The following is a 6000-nucleotide window of genomic DNA, read 5'->3' as shown; positions in this document are numbered from 1 at the left end:
CAATAGAAAACAGACAACCAAAGTGTCCACTCCCTCAGCAGACAGCCAGCATGGAGATCAGTTTCAGAGCAGGGAATAATTACTTCTTCCAGAGGCTGGCAGAAACTTGATCCAAGCAGATGGCTGGACAAAAAGATATTGTCAGAAATAATTTCCCAGTATATAAAGTAGATGAGGCTCTATATAACTTCCCCCTGAAAACAATTATTCCCAGTGTGCTGGGCACAAAAGTCTCAGTCCTTTCCTGTCTAGGATCCCTGGTACTATAGAGATGGGGTGAAGGCAGAAAGCTCCTAGAAGCTAGAGATTGTCATACATTTCATGTCTGCAAGCCCTTTACCTGCCTGTCTTCCCATAGGACAGAAGATCTGTGATCAGCTGTATAAAGATCAGGGTTTAGACAAATGGTTTCACCTTCCTTCCAATACCATGGTTAGCCCTTCATACCAGGAATTCTATGCTAGTGAAATCCAACAGAAACATTGAACTTCATTCTGTTGGACACCAATCTTCCGTATACTCTACAAAACCAAAAAATGACTAGTCAGGCCTAGATGCTGATGAAGTCTGATGCCAGGGACCCTACAGACTTAGGGTTCTCGGGATGAGTGAACTGGATTCAGGTGTAGTGGGAATCTCCTAAAAATTAAATGCCAAGTGTTGTGGTGCGTATGTGTGCACACGTGCATTTTTTAAAAGAATGATTCCACAAAGAAACCCGCATTCTTCCTCCATATTTGACAGCCTTTTCACATTCTTAAAGGGATCTATGCCCCCTACCTGCGTAAGAACCACCACCTATTACAGATACTCTGAGCCTTCAAAGAACTATTCCCTAGACAGATCCCCCTCATCCTTGGCCATGACAGCCAGAGGCACTAAGTTCACCACTAGTCTATGAATGGACTGACTTACTTCATTTGTCGGCACTCAGTCTTTTCCTGGGATCAGCAATGAGCCAAGAAGTCATGCCAAAGACTGTGGTATCAGCAAAGTCCTGATTAAATCAATTCATCTCCTAGAAGCTGACAAGAAGGAGGTTATATGTCACCAAAAGAAAGAATAATAATTATTTGATCTAATCCATTTTATATTGTCTCAGTCTGTTTGTGCTGCTATAACAAAATACCACAGACTGAGTAGTTTATAAACAGCAAAAATTTATTGCTCACAATTCTGGAAGCTGGGAAGTTTAGGAGCAAGGCACCAGCATGGTCATGTTCTAGGACCTCTTCTGGTTTAGAGCTCGGGTTTTCTCACTGTATCCTGGCTCAGAGGAAGGAGCTAGGAAGTTCTGTGGGGTCTCTTCATGAGGGCTCCACCCTGGTGACCTAATTACCTCCCAAAGGCCCCATCTCCTAAGACCCTCAACTTTGGGGGTTAGAATTTCAACATATAAATGGGGTTGGGGGGAACACAAGCATTCAGACCATAGCAAATATTTTCCACAAATATTCTCCATTAGGAATGTAATCTGACACTAAAAACAGCACTGGCCAGAGACAGAATGTGAAAATGAAATGAATATAAATATTATCAAGACGTTGGGTCTATTTTTTACTTCTTAAGTACTCAAACCCGGATTTCATGGCCTATGTTTTGAATTAATAATAGCTTTCAGAATCATTGCCATATATTTTACATAATTTTAACAAACAAGGCTTAATTGGCTTACTGAACTGTGTCTTTGTGAGACTTTAATTTTCCTACAAAAACAGTAAATGCCAACAAGATAGACATCCCTGTTCTTCTAAGGTCTGTTTATGATTCTAAGAAGTAAACAGGCAGTAATTACATTAAAAACATTCCACCTATGCCAGCAACATCTAATTTTAATCTGTGGGTCTTTCAGAGGAAGAACTAAGGACTAGGAATGGCACAAAGAACCCCCCCAAATATGCCTGATATCTAAAATCTGAAGCCTGATCCAATTCTACTGTGGATAAATAAACCACATGTTTCTCAATGTCTTGTTGTCTCGATGTACAGAATTGGATAATATGGGCCACTTAGTCTATAAATAAGATTCCCTTGACAGCACCATGGAAGCATCTTGTAGACCCATGGCAAGAAGTGCTATTTGTCAAATTGGATATCAAATAAATAAATTAAGTGGAATTCTGGGGTCCATATGCATTAGTGTCCCCCAAAGGGACCAACATACTAACTTGGGCAGAACTTATGAAAGCCCCATTGAAGTGCCACCTCCTCTGTGGCCAACTTAATTGCTCCCTCCTCTGAGCTGGCCACACAGTATCATGATTGCTGGCTGTTATGTTTGTCTCCCCAGCAGGCTATGATCCTACAGGGCAGGATCTATGTCTTCTTTATCTTTCTATCTCTGGTAGCTTACACAAATTGGTAGCTCAATGTTTGTAGGGATTCATTTAATGACAGTCACATGTTAGATCAGAATCCCATCCCAATTCTGAATATGCTCTGAATTGGCTTACCAGTTCATATTCCTTATTTTCAGAGTCCTGGTAAAAGTACTGAAGGACCATGCACTTTCTATTTCCATACTGCAAATCACAACAGGAAAAGGTGATTCTGACCTTCACACTTCTTAGGGCCCTGGCAGGGTGAAGAGTATAAGAAAAACCCTCATAGCTAAAATAATTCAGCTCAATGATTTGGCGAAATATCTTTCTGTACCTGACACTGTTGTAAGCTTTCTGTATCCTCACTGTAACCATAGGTGGGTATGGTTATCATACCTTGTATTACATGTGAGGAAAATGGCATAGAGATGTGTCCAAGTGAGGGAGCCTCATGCAAGTATGCCCCAGGCCTCCCACCTCTGAATCAAGGCAGGATGAATTATTTCTCCTCTGTGTTCCCACAAACTAGGCATTCAGGCATGGACCTTATTGTACCATGTTGTGATTACAGATCCAATCCACACTGGGCTCATCGGCCAAACAGTGAGTTCCTGGAGGACTGTGTATTTCTTGGTCATCTTCTTTCTTCCCCACCTAGCAGAGTGACTGGTTTATAGTAACTTCTCAATAAGTATCTGCTGAATAACTGAATGAGGGGAGTCTCTTTCCAAAACTACCAGTTCTGGAGAACTCTCCAGAGAAAGGGATGAAGACAGACTCATTCTACTGCCTCAGTTGCATGTGTGTGTGCACGTGCGTGTGCCCCAGCAAGAACTTCCTCAGGGACCATTGAAGTTTGGGGAGATTAACTGGCATTTAAAACCAACCCATATATTCTGCCCAAGCAAAAGTAGTTTTTAAAATAATTTTTAAAAAGTTTTAGAAAGTCAGGGCATCTGGGTGGCTCAGTCGTTAAGCGTCTGCCTTCGGCTCAGGTCATGATCGAGCCCCGCATCGGGCTCTCAGCTCGGCGGGAAGCCTGCTTCTCCGTCTCCCATTCCCCCTGCTTGTGTTCCTGCTCTCGCTATCTCTCTGTCAAATAAATAAATAAAATCTTTAAAAAAAAAGTTTTATAAAGTCAAAGTAGTTTTTAAAAATATGTGCAACTTTAAACTGGGCAGTTCTGGGGCACCTGGGTGGCTCAGTCGTTGAGCGTCTGCCTTCGGCTCAGGTCGTGGTCCCAGGGTCCTGGGATCGAGCCCTGCATCAGGCTCCCTGCTGAGCGGGGAGCCCGCTTCTCCCTCTCCCTCGCTCCCCCTGCTTGTGTTCCTGCTCTCGCTGTCTCTCTGTCAAATAAATGAATAAGGTCTTTAAAAAAAAGAAAAAAATAAAATAAATAAACTGGGCAGTTCTACTTCTAGGAGTGTATCCTAAGACTCCTCCTGGCTGTATGCCTAGAGGCCGTAGGTGTAAATGTCTGTGGGGACTCAGCAGGTAACGCAGCAGACAGAGGAGCTGGCTAAGAATTGTACGTTCTGTCCAACGTGTGGATGGTGGCACTCTGCAAGGGACCTGCCCATTATTGCAATGTGACAAGGGGGATCCAGAGTAGCCAGACTAGGTTTTTCGATAGGACCGAGAAATCTCAATTTTAAAATATTGACCATAGTAGATTGCAAAAATTGTACCCAAATTATTGCCCTCCTTCTCCCAATGCCCTTCAGTAGAGCCCTCCCACACTGCTGCTGGGCTGGCTTTAGGACTCCCTTCAGCCAACAGAATATTAGCACAAGGGAGGCAAACAGAGGCTTGAAAAGTGTTTGCCCATTGGGGTTTGCCTCTTGCTGCCCATGGGACCCCGGCCACCACTGCCAAGTGAAGAAGGCAGGGCAAACTTTATGCGTAGAGTCGTGTGACCGAGACACCTCTGTTGCAGCAGGCAAACAGCATGCCACTTGCCAGGCATGCAAGCGAGGCCATCCCGGATCAGCCAGCCTCAGCCAGCCCGTCAGCTGACCACAGATGCATGAATCCGGCAGAGATTCGCCACGTTGACCCACATCAGAACAGTCCAACTGGCTCCCAGAATTGTGAACTAAGTTTTAAGCCAACACATGTTGGGGCGGTTTGCTATATAATAAAACTAATTGATAATAAAATTTAAATAAGTCTGGAGCTAAACAAAAGAGGGATCCAGCTCATTGTAACTTCAGCTGAACGTAAACATTTAGCAACAAGGAACTCCCTTGCATCACATCACTGCTTATAAAAGTGACAAAGCAAAAACCACCTAAAGATCCCTCTCATGTGACAGGAAAGTGGTTAACAAATGATGACGCATGCCCATGCAGGCACGGCACACCGCCGCTAAACGTGACGGTGGAGAAGGGCAGCCACACACCCCAATTCCCATCGGCTGCTGGAAGGAACGCACATGCTGGTAGAAATGGCACACGGAGGTGAGTGGGTTACACAGAGCAGTGGAGAGGGCTTCCTGCTGTGAGGAATAAATAAAAAGCTCAGATTAAGCCCAGAATGTTTATGGGGAAGTGCTCAACTTTGCTTTTTCAGGATATGAGTGTACGGTAGTAGAGCAGCAAAAAGCTCTACTCAAGCAAGGACATGGTTCTAAAGGGGGGGTAAGGCGAACAGTGGGAAAATGGTGGAGGTTTTTACAGCGAAAGACATTTTGACATTCAGTAGTTAGAGTCTTTTAAAATTTCTTCAAACATGCTGCCGAAAATTATAGGACTTGAAAGTGTGCTCCAAACACAAAGGACAATGAAAATCACTGGTATAGAAAAATCTTTAATGACATGGAAAGATAGCTATATGTTAAATAAAAGAAGCCAATTGTAAAACAGCATGTACAATACAATCCCATTTTTTTACTGAAGTATAATTGACATACAATATCCTATTCATTTCAGGTACACATCATAGTGATTCGATGTTTTTACACATTATGAAATGATCCCCATGATAAATCTAGTTAACATATGTCATTATACAAAGTTATTACAATATTATTGACTATGTTCCCTATGCTGCTATTTTATAACTAGAAGTTTATACCTTGTAATCCCCTTAATCTATTTCGCCTGCCCTCCCAACCCATGCCCTCCCCACACCCCATAACCAACATTTTCTTTTCTGTACATATTAGCCTGTTTCTGTTTTGTTTGTTCATTTGCTTTGTTTTTTAGATTCCACATATAAGTGAAATCATATGGTATTTGTCTTTTTCTGTCTGATTTATTTCACTTAGCATCATACCCTACAATTGCATCTATGTTGTCACAAATGGCAAGATTTCATTCTTTTCTATGGCTGAGGAATATTCCATTGTATATGTATGCCACCTCTTCTTTATCCATTCACCTATGGACAGACACTTAGGTCACTTCCATCTCTTGGCTATTGTTAATAATGCTGCAATAAACATAGCGGTGCAGATAGCTTTTCAAACTAGTGTTTTCATTTCCTCTGGGTAAATTTCCAGAAGTGGAATTACTGGATTGTATGGTACTTCTATTTTTGGTTTTTTGAGGAATCTCCATACTGTTTTCCACAGTGGCTGCACCAATTTTCATTCCCTCCAACAGTGCACAAGGGTTCCCTTTTCTCCACATCCTCACCAATACTTGTTATTTCTTGTCTTTTTTATTTTAGCCATTCT

Source organism: Phoca vitulina, unplaced genomic scaffold, assembly GCF_004348235.1.
Source record: "Phoca vitulina isolate PV1807 unplaced genomic scaffold, GSC_HSeal_1.0 scaffold19, whole genome shotgun sequence".
Taxonomy (NCBI): domain Eukaryota; kingdom Metazoa; phylum Chordata; class Mammalia; order Carnivora; family Phocidae; genus Phoca; species Phoca vitulina.
The sequence above is the reverse complement of the archived record's forward strand: the minus strand, read 5'-3'. Positions refer to the sequence as shown.